Below are 15,502 nucleotides of genomic sequence, written 5' to 3' on the forward strand. Positions count from 1 at the left end.
AGAGTCCCCCCCCCCATTACTAATGGTACAGTCAGAATATAGAAGCGTGGAGGTGGGCGGAGCCACCATACACGTCTAGCAAGGGTAGGCGGGACCATGATGTTTTTATCCGGGGGGTGGAGGGCGGGGTCACCGTACCCTGTGGGCCAAACTATAGATCTGGACAGGTGGGCGGGGTCTCCATACAATTCTAGGTGGGCACGGCCGTTGTATCAGGGAATGTGGGCGGGGACATAGTGCCTTTATGCCGGGGTGGTAGGCGGGGTTATGTTATATTTATTCCTGGCGGCAGCTGTGCTGAGTCATAGTGAGTGACAGGTTACTGGGAAGGAGAAAGCCGGATCGCTGATATAGAACCATGCAGAACGCCGAGAAAGTGAAGATCTACTGCATATACTGGTGAGTAGTGCTGGGAGGAATCATGTCTTCCATGGTGAGTAGTGGTGGGGGTGGGTGGGTTTATGTCTGCCATGGTGAGTAGTGATGGGGGGGTATGTCTGCCGTGGTGAGTAGTGATGGGGGGGGGGGGGTTATGTCTGCCATGGTCAGGAGTAGTGATTGGGGGGGGGGGTTATGTCTGCCATGGTGATGAGTAGTGATTAGGGGGGGGGGTTATTGTCTGCCATGGTGATTAGGGGGGGGGGGGGGGTTATGTCTGCCATGGTGATGAGTAGTGATTTAGGGGGGGGGGTTATGTCTGCCATGGTGATGAGTAGTGATTGGGGGGGGGGGGGGGTTATGTCTGCCATGGTGATGAGTAGTGATTGGGGGGGGGGGGGTTATGTCTGCCATGGTGATGAGTAGTGATTGGGGGGGGGGGTATGTCTGCCGTGGTGAGTAGTGATGGGGGGGGGGGGGGTGTATGTCTGCCGTGGTGAGTAGTGATGGGGGGGGGGGGGGTATGTCTGCCGTGGTGAGTAGTGATGGGGGGGGGGGGGTGTATGTCTGCCGTGGTGAGTAGTGATGGGGGGGGGGGGGTATGTCTGCCGTGGTGAGTAGTGATGGGGGGGGGGGGGGGTATGTCTGCCGTGGTGAGTAGTGATGGGGGGGGGGGGGTATGTCTGCCGTGGTGAGTAGTGATGGGGGGGGGGGGTATGTCTGCCGTGGTGAGTAGTGATTGGGGGGGGGGGGGGGGTTATGTCTTCCTTGGTGAGTAGTGATGGGGGGGGGGTTTATGTCTTCCATGGTGAGTGGGGTGCAATGGATCAAAAAACTCTCGGATCAGAGTCACAGATTGGATAATTTTTAGAATCGGCAAAAAAAAACAGATCTTGTTACACCCACCAGAGTTATATATTTGTTATTTTCAACACAAAACTGAGCTTATATGCTTAAATACAGCATTTGTAAATCCGATGGACTGTTTAGATTTTAAAATTTAAAAGCAGCAAACCTGCTGACCTTACATGGTTGCTAATGTGGCAGAACACCTGATTTTCACATTTAACTAAATGTTAAATGTGAAAATCAGGTGTCTGCCACATTAGCAACCATGTAAGGTCAGCAGGTTTGCTGCTTTTAATTTTAAAATCTAAACAGTCCATCGGATTTACAAATGCTGTATTTAAGCATATAAGCTCAGTTTTTGTGTTGAAAATAATTGTGAAATCCAAAACTCTGGGTATAACAAGATGCCCCCTTCTCACTCTATCATTACTGTGCAGGAGTACCGAAGCCGCAGCCTTTCCAAAGCCACACGTTCAGCGGAACATGTGGTATGCCGATCCGAACAGGTTGACCCATTTGGATCACGGATCGGTGATGATCCGTTGCACCCCTAATGATGAGTAGTGCTGGGGGGGGGGGGGTCATGTCTTCCATGGTGAGTAGTGGGGGAGGATGGCTAGATTCAATGAATCTAAATTCTGCAAGCGGAGAACATGCACTGCATTGATGCATTCACACAATTTCAGTTACCATGAGATAAAAATGAAGTGCAGGAATGTTCCTGAACTTCATCCCTATTTTGCAAATCTATATACACTACAAACTGTATGATTGAATCGGTTCTGATATCGCTGTTTTACTAACCTGACAACTTACTCTAAATGGGGAAACCTTTTTGTTTGCAAACAATAAATTCTAACTACCAGAAGAATGAGTCCTTACATTTTAAAGAGCACCTGTCATTTCAGATCCATCATGGCAGCGCCTGTTGGCATTAAAGAGAATGGGACTGGTTGGTGAGTCAACAGCGGATCAGAGGATGAGCTGCGGAGGGACAGGACAGTTGCTCTTTAAAAAATGATTTAAATCAAATCCACCCTAAAACATACATGCACAATTTTTTTCTTTAAAGCGGGGTAACCCATTAAAATCTAAAACGCTTCTCCCTTTTTTTTTTTTTCCTTTGGCATAGTGGTCTAGTATGCACCACACGTTGTGACCCCCTCCAGTGCTGTGGTGTCAGCGCTCAGTCTGTCACAGGCACTCTGTCCCCCTTTTGGGTTCAGACTCTTCAGTCATTTGACTGGCCGAGCCACAGTCATACCTGCACACAGCAGTCATCTCAGTGTGTTGTGAATGTTGTGAATGTACACTGAGTTGCATATGCACAGCTCAGCGTACACAAAAGCAGGGAGAGGGTTTTCTGACAATGGGGTATCTGCAGTCTTAAAATCCTACCTGTCTGCACCTTTTTAAGTTGAACTCCACTTTAACAGATTAAACCTCAACTTTAATCTGCTTTCCCTGGCCCCAATAACAACATGCCATGAAAATACATCTAACAATCTTCTGGGTTTCATTGCATAGCTAATTTTTAGAGCCAGTGATCTCATCCTGGACCTCTGTGCTTCTCTATGCAACACAGGCAGCAGATCATGGCTGGCAGGAGTAGCTATTAGGGTTGCTGTACATTGCTTCCTGAAAACGGGAAGCTGCGCTAATGCCCACATGTAATGCTGAGCCTCCATGACGGAACTGAAATCCAATGACTGAAAAGTGTGGGCCAGGGACAGTCAGGGTGGGGAGGAAAGATGGTGCTGGAGGTCCTTCAGTCATAAAATGAGGTGGGCTCTACTTGACTTTCTGCAACTTCTAGTGCACATTGTGAGAAGCTCTGTGTACCATAAATTTTAGAATAAGCAAGTTAAGTACAGGAGAGGAACCTGTACAACTGCAAGACCGAAGGGAAGGCTGGAGTCATGGTAGTGATGGCAATAGCTGATTTATGGGGAAATAAGGTTTTGGTATGGGTGTTCTGGGATGGCGTGTAGACTATGCTGGGACAGGTAAAACCAGTCTATAGGTAAGGTGTGGCATATGAAGGTTATGGGTTATTCCAGAAGCTTTTTGTAGAACCACATTCCTCAAACTACAAAGATGCTGTGGATGTGTTGAGTTTGACAATGCCTGAGGCTGGAAGGTAACTTGTACATCTGAATCCATTGATATCTGGCATTCCTGATGTACAGGTTTTAACTAGGTATGGAATCGGGAGTGTTGGATCCTAGTATGAGCCCACCTAAGCTATCCCAGCAGGAAGCTGTCATGGTGTCCCACCAATCAGAAGTTGTGGAGGCATTCCCACCTCACAGCTGCACATAAACATGCCCCTTTATGTGGGGCAGTGGGCCTTGACCACCTAGTGATTGTTGGGACAACAGGCTGCTTCCTGGCAGGATAGCTCAGGTGGGTTCAGACAACTCATCTGTTGATGATGGCTCTAAATGGCAGTCATTTCTGTGGAAAGAGGGCTTTTTTAATGGATCCCCATGCCTCCTAACAGCCCTATGCATGAGGTAGAATAAAGTATGGCTAGCCTTCTAAGGCCCCTCGCACATAGGGGAATTTAGCTGTTGTGCGCCCCCTCCTGGAGGGACAGGTGCAGTGTTCTGCCCAGCAAAGTCTATGGCAGGCTGTGGGTGAACTCTGTACCGAGTGGTACTAATATTTTGGGGTCCTGTGTGTTCAGGGATGAATGCTTGGGATGCAGAAGATCTGCACTGTGGATTCATCCCTGAATTCATAGGGTTTTAAGCATGGATACTGAGTACCACTTGGTACAGATTCACCCATAGATATTTCTGGGCTGGACTCTGAACTTGACTCTCCTGGGTGGATTCAAATGCTGGGAACACACAGCACCTAGACACCCCTGTGAGCAAGGGAGGCTTTTATTTCTTTTTTTTTTTTTTAAGGGTTTTGCATTTCCATACACGTTTAATAGGAATGCAAAACCAAATTGATGAACAGCAGTTCAAACCTACCTGTCGATTTTAGACTCTAAGATCAAACTTTTGACGCCATCGACAGATGGCACAGGTAAAGAATGTGTAACAGTGTAGTTGCCACCAGTAACATCCGCCATATCACCCCGCTGCCAGACTCCCAAATATCACCTCAGACAATAATCAGTCATTTTGTTTTGTTTATTGGGGGGTATAACTTGGTTGGGGAAAGGGGTATATGAGAGGCCCATAGAACAGATCACTTTGCCATCACATTTAGAGATTGTATAGGTTAGCACATAAGTTGAGCCTGAAGGAATGATGCACATGTTCAACAGCTATAGTCCTCTTCCTGCATTACCATGCAGACTATTGCTCCTCCTCTGCATGACTATTGCTCCCAGGAATTCCTCATTAATTACAATGTAAAGAATAAGGACTTCACTCAAGACTGTGTTAGGGTGAAGTTATCAGAAAATCCCCTCCTCCTGCACAAACTTATGCTGTAGCACATTAATTTCCTGTAACATCTTCTGTAAGCAAAAGAACCCACTCTGAATAGCTCCTCCTGCTGGCTCTGGTTGCTTGCTGCTACTAGACCAGAGGCCCACAGTACCTCTCCCCTGAGGCCTAGTAGTTTAAAGGCCTGTTCTGAATGGTGGACTACTGTTCCCAGCCAGCCCAGCTTGCAAATCCTGTGCCAACAGGCCACATCAATTTGACACATCTCCCCACCAATAACCGTGTAAAAGCGAAGTTCCCTCACGGACTTCCTGGCACATCCAGCACTCCACTGTGGTACACTCACCGACCTTTCTTTGCCCCAAGTCCTTGATGGAGAAATTAACTGGACCATACGTTCCGACAGCTTCCCCTGGCCATCTGCTGAAGGAGTTCCTCATCAGTGACTGTGTAATGAGGACATCACTAATGACTGCGTAAAAAAAAGTGATGTTCCCTCACAGCTCTCCCCAGGCCTCCTCCTGCAAACGGCATGTTACCTCAGCTTATATAGGAGGCTAGCCCCCTGCCAATACCAGCTGGGGATTGGTCAGGGCTCCCACATGAGCTGCCTGCCACTCCAGTTGTAGGCCCTGCCCCTCTTCTAGAACTTTCTCCCTGGAAGCGGGGGAAACGCCTCAGAACTAGAGCACAGGTGGTCACACCCACTGCTACTCTAACCACTCCCTGCCCCCAGATCAAAACAAACAGGCCTAGCTTAAAGCATAGGCCTGCCAAATTTTACCTGTGCTGACAGTTTTCCTAGCAAAAAATCCTATGCTAGCCCCTACCTATTGGTAGAGGGTGTTACACATGCTTCCCAGTTATTCACCAATTGACTAACAGGTGGGTAGGATGAACAGATCAAGAGCTGGTTGGTTGAAACTAAAATTTACAAAATCTTGCTTACCTGCAATTAATTCACCAAGGGTATATCGTTCTTCAGTGGTGAGAGTGTGAATGCTGCTAAATCTCCCCAATGTGTCTACCAGACAAGGAGTGGGCAACTGTATAAACTATTATATTATACTATGTATAACTGTATAAAAAAAGCAGTCATTAATTTTTTATTTTTTTATTTTTCCTTTTAGTGGAGCCTGAGGGTACGGCCCCAAGGTAAGAATCCTTCAAATGTGGCTAATGGGCCTTCATTCTTAGTAGGTTTAGGCTGTGCTTACACGATCCATAAAGGCCCATGACTCTTGCAATATTGTTAAACCATTGTGGTGGAGATTGCTTCAAGTTTTGGGGTTATCTTGTGTCTTTAATGAGCAGGCAAATACATGCATACAACATTGACATGCCTGGTAGTAACTGTTCTTCAGTCAAGAGTTGCAATGATATGTATTGATGCAGCTTTACAATGGTATGTGCATTAATCCTATTTCTCTCATGCAGTTTCAGCAGTTGCAGAGGGACCTGGAAAAACGGTTCCCAGGACTGTTGGAATTTGTAAGTTAACTGCAATACTCCCAACAGTTTGTACAATTTATATATAAAGAAATGTAAAGATCCTTATCTGTGTAACCTCTTTCAGGAGGGCGAAGCTACCCCAACTGCTACAGGATGGCTTGAAGTGAAGGTTAATGGAAAGCTTGTGCACTCAAAGAAGGTAGGTTCTGATTCAGCTAGGTTTCATTTATCCAAGTGGCAGAAGTAGCTGTATTATCCTGCAGCAGCCGCCAATCAGTGTAATCTTTAGGTGGATAGACAACTTACAGCGATTTGCGGTAGGGTATATGAGGCTCTTCAGATACACTGATAAACTGGGTACAAGCACTTCTCTGGACCAAGATCTGGAGCCTACTTGCGGTTTTCCTACATTTTTAAAGTGTCTTGACAGTTTATTTTATTTGCCACTCAGTTGACATCTGAGTTTACCCAAGACTCCTGTGTCACCATTGGAGCCAAAACCTTCACATTTTGTGAGCCTTATGTTGCAGCTTACCTAGGGTTTAACTTCCTCTTCTCAAGGTGATCAAGGCTGCTTGACTGCTCTGCCCTGAGCACCACCCAGAAGCACCAGGTATTTCGAGACCCATTTCATTGGAGCCATTAGTTATGTCGGACTTCCTTGGTTGGTTGAAGATCATCCTGACACTTCTAAAACTAGGCCCAGGGTGACAGGTCCAACCAAACACCATTTTTCTGCCTGCACCTTAACTTTATTACAGCAAGTCTTCCTGTTCTGTCCACAGAATCTAGAGCAGGTGTAGTCAACCTTGGCACACCAGCTGTTGAACTAAACGTCCCATGAGACATTGCAGGACTGATGGCCACAGGCTCACTTTAGACAGGACAGTCTTGCCTCCCGATTTTGGAAATGCCTACCTTTACATTTTTATTTTATTATTGGGGGGGGGGGGGGGTTGGTGCTGGAACTCCCCCTTTTTTAAGCTACCAGAAAGGACCTGAATTGGAATGGCATCGGCTTCTGTATGGTAGAATGCAGAATGGTAAAGGGGCAGCACTTTCTGCTCTCTTATGAATACCAGAGTATCCACAGGCTGTGGGCAAGCAATCAATCTATTGTGTGTGTGTGCGCATGCATTTTTTTTCCCTTGACCAGCTGCTATGAGATTGACTCTTAGTTTCCACCTGAATGTACAGTGCAGAGGTTATAGGCTTTTCACACCCTGCTCTCAGTATATTTTTAGATTTTGGGGCTCATCCAGGATATTGCCCATGGCAGCCTGCACAGCTGTTGCTCCTGGAATCAGCCCCCCCACCCTCACAGGAGCATGCAAAGACTTGCACCTGTAAGTGGTGGATCAAGGGTACAGTGCCAGGCTCCAACAGACACTTTTCCAGCTTTCAGCACATTTCTGGAGGAGGGAGTCGGTTACGAGTATGGTCATTACCACATTCGTATTAATTTGAGAACTACAAGTTTATCTGCTGTGGTGGAAGATGGGACTTTTAACATGCAGTTGGCTTTTAAATGGCTTCCTTAGATGGTAGCACCCCTCACTACTCTAATACAGAGAAAGAGACTAGGCAAGATGGTAGATGTGTAATGAGGATGGAAAAGCCAACAGACTAGCAAGTATGCATGCACAATTTTTAACCTGCAATTTGAGTGCTGCTCCCCTAATCCCTGCCACCACCTCCCAATCCATGTGTCGCCCCTTTCAGGATGCCAAACGCATGGACTCCTATGGCATCGGGGGTGTTTTTTTTGCACCAGGTTTAATGGCTCCCAACAATTTATTTAGCAGAGCCTATCATTTTTAACTTTAACATAGTTAGCATAGTAGCAGGGAGTTCTGCTGATGGTGCCACGTGTTAGTGAATGCATATCTGGCTCAAATATGGCAGAGGGCAGGATTTGGTAGAGCGACGTGAGCTGCATCTAGAAACACAAAATAAAATGGAGCATGAAATGGTACTGATGTGGGCCTACAAAAATGTTTTCCTGCCTGTGGGGGATCTTTTTAGTCTGCTTCCATACTCTAGGGCAGGGGTAGGCCACCTTTAAAGAGGTGGAGATCTACCTGAACATGGGAGAAGCCAAAGATCATTGGTCAGTGTCTCCTCCTCGCATCTGATTTTTTTAAACCCCCTAATTGCCATACTACCAAGTTGCAATCGCTTGCATTGAATGGCAATCATGTGCTCACATCAGGTGGTGAGGAGGCAACATATCGCCTCTTCACCACCTGTCATACACACTTTCTTTTCAGAGGAGCAGCAGTGCATTCTGCACTTGTGAATGGGCCCCTAGTTGCATTTGGTAGTGTTTTAGCAGGTGGTAGCACCCACCAAAAAGCAACAAGTAATTTAATCCCTACAAATTTTATTTATTTTTTATTTTTTCCATGCTGTCTTGCAGCATGAAAGTGTACATAAATGCCGCAGCAGGGATTAAATCACCCGTTTTTGGTGGGTGATACCACCTGCTAAATGTGACCCATCCAAGTAAATGGGGCCACTCTGCAAAGTGCCCCACAACTTCATGCTTCTGTGGGGTCCATGGGATTTAAGCAGGGGGTGAGCAAGCAAAATGCTACCTGCTTTAACCCCTTGTTTGCTGTACAGCACAAGGTTGCAGGGCATTTGTGGAGTGGCCTCATTCACTTCAATGGGTCATGCTTGGCAGGTGCTACACCGGTCAACCATGACAGGGAGACATGTACGCCTCTGGCCACTGCAGCTAAAGGGGGGTGCAGTTGGGGTGGTAAAAACACATCTTAACTATGGAGTTTTACACACCCACCCTTAAACTACAAATGTAAATGAACTGTTCTGAGCCCCCTATAAAGCTGCTTTCACACTGATGTGCTGCGGTTTACCTTCACCGTGCAACTTTCCTGGGTTAGCTGCACTTTGCCATAGACATCGATTTTATATCCTGCAGGTGTGGTGCACTTTATGAAGGCTCACCAAAACTCCTGCATTCAGAAAGTGCCCCAAACCTGCAGGATAGAATTGAAGTCTGTGGCTAAGACCAGCAAACCCACAGGTACGCTGTACCTGCAGTGTGGGTAAACCGTAGCACATATAGTGTATAAGCAGCCTTATACTATTATGCCCCAGTATATTGCTTCACACTGACCTAAAGAGCTCTTCTTTCCTGCTGCTGGCACCACTCTGGAGACCACTAGCCAGGAAAATAAGAGATGGAGTGCAGTTGGTATCATTCTGTATGGGACAGGAGTCGGCACTACAGAGGAGGGCTCTGCTTCTGTGGCTCTTGCTGCTTCCTACAGCTTCAAGTACCAGTCGCTCTACATTGCACTCTGTTTGATGCTCTGGGATGGTGGGTCAGCGAGGCCAGACTGCGATCTACCAGTCACCTACTAGGTTGCTGACCCCTGTTCTAGAGCATCACGGACCTTTTCCCTTCATACCCTTGCAAGGTGCTATATTGTGAAGGTCAGACAGGTGTTTCATTGTAGAAAATTGTATGTGTGATATAAAAAATATAATATCTCTCATTATATGTATCTTTTATCAACTAGAACGGAGATGGGTATGTGGATAAGGAGTCCAAGCTGATGAAAATTGTGGCAGCTGTTGAGGCCGCATTGAAAAAATGATGGAATTAGGGACATATGGCTAACTACAGCTTGAACTGTGATGGTAAGTTCTGGTTAACCTACAGCTGAGGTTTTCAGGCTTTGGGCCTCATGCACAGAAACCATTTCGCTGCCTTATGAAACACCCTCTTTTAAACTTCCTGATGTTTATAGGCCCCACTCGTTACCTTGAATCCGTGATTCTCAACTAGGGTTCCTCCAGAGGTTGCTAGGGGTTCCTTCAGCATTGGGCAATTTCTGCCTCTCGGATAAGTTCCCACTGACACCATTGATCTTTTCAGCTATCTGTAAGGAGGTAATTCTTCCCAATGATCACAAGTGTAAGGACCATTCTTCCTACTGACTATCACACTAATGTATCATGAGTTTTAGAGTTCTCATTTTTAGCAGGGGTTTCCCAAGACTGGAGAATTATTTCAAGGGTTCCTCTGTGTTGAAAAGGTTGAGAGGCTGCCTTGAAAAGTAGAGCCACCTACAGATACAATAGGGTTTTTATTTAAAGAACTACAATACTACCAGTGTCGACCTGTGTGGGGTTGGAAGCTTGCTTTACTTGAATCTAATAACTGAAACCTATGATGCATCTCTTGACTAATGACATATGTGGCGTCTCAGAGTAGAGGGAACAGAAGCTTGCACCTTTCCAAGGAATCATTTGCAGCTTCCATGTGTGGCTCCTGATCCTTTTTGTTGTCTTGGCAGATATAAACACAACCTTTATCAGGACATGAGTGTTCTTGGTGTAATTCTAATGTTGACTTTCTGATGTTCCACATTTTGGAAGGATTGGATGCAGCTGAACGTGAAAATTGCTGGCATTTGGCGTTAACAATGTTCTTGATGGCATATTATAAATAAAATGCCATGAGGCATGAGATTGCAGTGGTTGCGTCTCTGGCTAATAGCATGTTTTGGCTCTGTATATGAAATACAGAAGACTTCTCACTTAAACTTTCACTCCTGCACAGTGAATAAAGGGTGTGTGTGTTTTATATAATTACACACCTCTGTTAAAATGTTAGCTTTCTGTGATGTGGAAAAATTACCAACTTTCAGAACTTCTTCACCTTTTTAATGTGACCTATTAACTGTACAACTCAGTTTAAAAACAACCCAATCTTTTTTTTGTTGGGGGGGGGGGGGGAGTTAAAAATGAAAAACTAACATAATACGGTTGCATAAATGTGCACACCCTCTTATATCTGGGGATGTAGCTGTGTCCAGAATTAAGCAATCCTATTCAAACTCATGTTAAATAGGAGTCAGTACACACCTACTATTTTAAAGTGCCTCTGATTAACCCAAAGTAAAGTTCAGCTTTTCTAGTAGGTCTTTCCTGACATTTTCTTAGTCGCATACTATAGCAAAAGCCATGGTCCGAAGAGGGCTTCCAAAGCATCAGAGGGATCTCTATTGTTAAAAGGTATCAGCCAGAAGGGCAGCCAGGAGGCCTACAGCAACATTAAAAGAGCTACAGGGATATATGGCAAGTATTGCCTGTGTGGTACATGTGACAGCAATCTCCTGTGTTCTTCATATGTCTGGGCTATGGGGTAGAGTGGCAAGATGGAAGTATTTTCTTATGAATAAAAACATCCAAGCCTGGCTAAATTTTGCAAAAAACACATTTGAAGTCTCCCAAAAAAAAGGATGTGGGAAAATGTGTTGTGGTCTGATGTAACCAAGCTTTAACTTTTCCGCTATAATTTCAAGAGGTTTGGTGCAAAAACACTGCACATCACCAAAAAACGCCCTACCCACTGTGAAGCATGATGGTGGCAGCATCATGCTTTGGGGCTGTTTTTCTTCAGCTGCAACAGGGGGCCTTAGTCAAGGTAGAGGGAGTTATGAACCATTCCAAATACCAGTCAATATTGGTACAAAACCTTTTGGCTTCCGCTAGAAAGCGGAACATGAAGAGGAACTTCATCTTTCAACATGACAATGACCCAAAGCTTACATCCAAATCAACAAAGGAATAGCTTTACCAGAATAACATTTTGGCATTGCCCATACCTGAATCCGATTGAAAATCCATGGGGTGATCTGAGGGCTGTACACAGGAGATGCGCTCGCAATCTGACAGATTTGGAGTGATTTTGCAAAGTGGGTAAAAAAGTCAAGATGTGCCATGCAGACTCATACCCAAAAAGACTGAGTGCTGTAATCAAAAGGAGCTTCAACAAAGTGTTTTAAGGGTGTGCACACTTGTACAACCTTGTTTTTATTTTTACTTCCCTCCAGCTAAAAGATTGTACAGTTTTTTTAGGTTACATTGAGGCTGGGTTCCAACTATTGCAAATTGGATTTCACCACATCCGATTTACATGCAAGGAGCTTGTGACCGGCTCTCTACGGCGCCGGTTCAAATCTCCAGAGTGGCTCCAGTGCAAATTTCACAGGAGTCTTGTGTCTTCTGGTCCGAATTTAGCCAGAAATTTGGACTGAAATTGGACCTGCAACAGTGGGGACGCACCGGACCCCTGCTGTTAGCTGCTTCATGCTGCATTGTGAACCCAGCCTAAAGGTGGAAAATTTTCTGATATTATTTTGTTTGTAGTAGTAGCCCCTACGGGGGTACCACTACAAAGTCATGTGGCTCACCTTTCGCCCCTTGCTGGCATTCAATTCTCAGACACCCCAAGACAAACCGTCCATATGCTTTGTTTTGTATTTTTATTGGGAGAATTTAACATGGATGGTGTAAGGGAAGTATGGGATGCTCATGGAATAATTACTAATTATAATAATTACTAATAATATACACGTCAATCTTCCTCCAGCACTTTTACTTGTTTGAGCTTCCAGGCACAGCATGGTTGCCAGGCCTTAGCAGTTGGCTTTGCAGGTGGGGACCATGGGCCCCTATAGTGTAGCAGTAAGTTTCTGGTGCTAGTTGTCCTAACTTCAGCTTCATGATTAGTCAGGGGTCCTTAAAATACTTCAGGTAGCTCCACCTCTCCTGCTTTCCAGAATCTTCTTGAAAGACGGAGGTCTCAGTGATGCTGCCTGTGAGTCACAATCTGTTACCAGGAGTCTCTCCCAGCCCTGATCAAAACAGGCTTGGCTGTCAGCCAGGCCTGCTTAAATTTACCTATTCTACCTCTAGCACCTACCTAGAGGATGCTACATTTTATCATACACACATTTTTTTTTTTTTTTTTTATTTTTTTTTTTTTTGTGTATGACCGCCTGGTTCATGCTAGTGCAACTTGCACTCTTTGAGAGTCGCATGACATGTAAAAAAAAGGTTGAGAGCCGTCTTAACTGGTCCGACTTTGGAAAAGGTTTCTGCACTACTTTGATCCAACTTCTGTCTGATTTCAGCCAATCGAGTTGAATGGGAGTCAGATCCTCCTCTAAGGTTGGGTTTACACTGCTCCGACATGAGTCTTGCAACATCAGTTAATGAACATGATCTCACTTGAGATTAGATGAGTACAACTTGGGTCAGGCATATACGTTTTTGTGTGTGTGTTTTTGTTCCATTTTGCAGTGCCAACACTGCTTCTGAGCAAAAGTCTTGTATCACAAGTTATCAGTTAGGATGCTGATCCAACTTGGATATGACTTTCATTCATTTCTATGATCTGAAATTGGACAGAAGTCTGACCAAGTAGTGCAGGAACCTTTTTCAAAGTCAGTCTGACCAGTTATGACAGCTCTCATAGGGAAACATTAATTTTTACATGTCATGAGACTTGTGATCAAGTTGGTGCGATTGGGTTCACACTGGTGCAACAGTCTTCATGCCATAGAAAAAACCTTGATCTTTGTTCCCTAACCTGCTAAGCAATCAAGTTCTGCATATGGTACAAGTTCTCTCAAATGGATTAATCATACAAACTGCTCCAAAAAGGCAGATGCAATAAAACATTTCAGCTGGAATGACCTTTAATCATGGCTAACTGATGGAGAACATACTCATTCATAAAGCATTAATGTGTTGCTAAACCCACAACAGTAAAATCGGTGTGTGTGAAATATAAATATACATACATGCTGCTTATACTTGCTGTGGAACCTAAGGAGTCAATCCTCTGCATTGTATAAGAGGCAGTTGGATCCTGTCTGCTCTGATCCTCCCCTTCTTCCACGTTCCTCAAACATCTCCTAATAGAACAAAGGCTTGGGGGCACTTTGCACATGTGCAGTTTGGTGTATTGCTAGAGTTTGTTATGCTTTTTGTGATCAGCGCAGGGGCAAGCAGCACTGTCCAGACAGAGGGTCTGGCAGCCCCATGGGACAATCTGGGGAGAATGCACTCCTCCTACAAGCTTTAACCAGACACTGGTCACAAGACTCCTATATACTGCTGATGAAAAGTTATTTAGCAGGCTAGATTTGCTCAAACCATTGCATGGGTGTATTTGGCTCCAATAAGCAGTTATGGGACCCAGACAAACCCTGCTCTGGTCTGCCTTGTTGTACGTGGTCCGGTCCTGAGGTTGTTACTGATTTCACTAAATGCTGTGAGCTTCCACAGTGTGCATTAGCTGCAGCAAATTGGCTTGCCTCCTTTCCTGGCTATAGGACATCCAGCCTAATCTGGCCCTTTCTTGCCTGCACCCTGTCCCATCTTTTATTCACACAGAGGCAGTCTGCCTAAGAACACTCTTTAGACTGAAGCCTACCCATCAAGGTATTTTTGATATTGTATAACAAGAGCTAGACCACTAATTGCATCTGGACCGATGGTCACAGGGTGCTGTGATGGTTTCAGAAGTGATGTGCTGCACCACATCTGCCCCTCCCACTAGCCAGGATCTGCCTGCATTGCACAGAGACCCAGTGATTTGATTGGATCTAAAACGAGGTATGTAGATGGGTTGTAAGTAACTTTGCATATTGTGAGGATCAAGGAACGGTAACATTTAAAAGCGGCTTTATTTGCCTTGCCCAAGTTTTATTTAAGATCTGTGCCACTCCTAATAAATATTTGGTCTGTTCTAGGTGGAAATCTCTTTGCTTCCTTCATCTTTCCCGAGCGCTTCATGACGGGAAAAGCGAAAACGCCTAATAGGCGCGGCGGCTCCCAGATAAACTGCGTGGTATGTGAAGATGAAGAAAATGACGGTTTTCCTTCTCATCTCTTGCTGCTTTTCTTATAAATTGTTTTTAAAATGGTTAATAATAAAATTATTTTTCTGTCTGTCGGATTTCTATTTTATTTAAGCTGAGAATTGATTTCCAGATTGAGGAGAGTGGTCTGTTTAGAGGCGCTCCATTCTTCAATGGGATTTGGGGCCAGACACTGGCATCTTACCTGAGGGGAAACTGGCAGTGAAGCCTTCAGAGCCGGCTTCCTGATGCACCTTGTGAATGATCCTGCAGTCTTCTGGGACCTGTGATGTGTCCCACAAGCCTGCAGGGTGAAACTGCATGAACTTCTGCTCGGACCACCTGGGCAGAAGTGGGAGCGGGGTACCAAAACCAAAAGTGCAAAATGTTAAAGTTTGCTTCCTCCTCTGCACAGGAGGAGGAAAACAAATAGAACTTTCCCTTTTTAGGTGAAGTTCTCGGCTTGTAAAAGGTTGTGGATTTTTTTTTTTTTAGATAAAAACTAAAGTTATACTTGCCTGCTCTGTGCAAGGGTGTTGCTGGAGCTGCTGGGCTCGTGCTCATCACTGGAACAATCGGGTTCAGGTAAGAAAAAAAAAAGTGGGGAGAAGACTTCAACTCTTTATCTCGTTTAATTTGCCATCTCATAATTCATAGAATACTATGCTGTTGTGCTACTAGTGCAGGAGTGTTCAGGGAAAACCAATTGGCAATCTTATATTTAATAGG

The 15,502-nt window shown here is 45.1% G+C and overlaps 1 long non-coding RNA gene across 1 annotated transcript; it reads left to right on the plus strand.

The window, feature by feature from the left end:
• The first annotated feature begins 238 nt into the window (after positions 1-238).
• LOC143982329 (uncharacterized) lies at positions 239-6,285 on the plus strand. The gene is made up of 4 exons (XR_013274441.1): positions 239-399; positions 5,765-5,789; positions 6,072-6,125; positions 6,211-6,285. It is a non-coding gene; the product is annotated as an uncharacterized LOC143982329 (long non-coding RNA).
• The last annotated feature ends 9,217 nt before the right edge of the window (positions 6,286-15,502 follow it).

Source organism: Lithobates pipiens, unplaced genomic scaffold (genome assembly GCF_037356315.1).
Source record: "Lithobates pipiens isolate NorthernLeopardFrog02 unplaced genomic scaffold, aLitPip1_a1.2 Scaffold_1, whole genome shotgun sequence".
In the NCBI taxonomy this organism is placed as follows: Eukaryota; Metazoa; Chordata; class Amphibia; order Anura; family Ranidae; genus Lithobates; species Lithobates pipiens.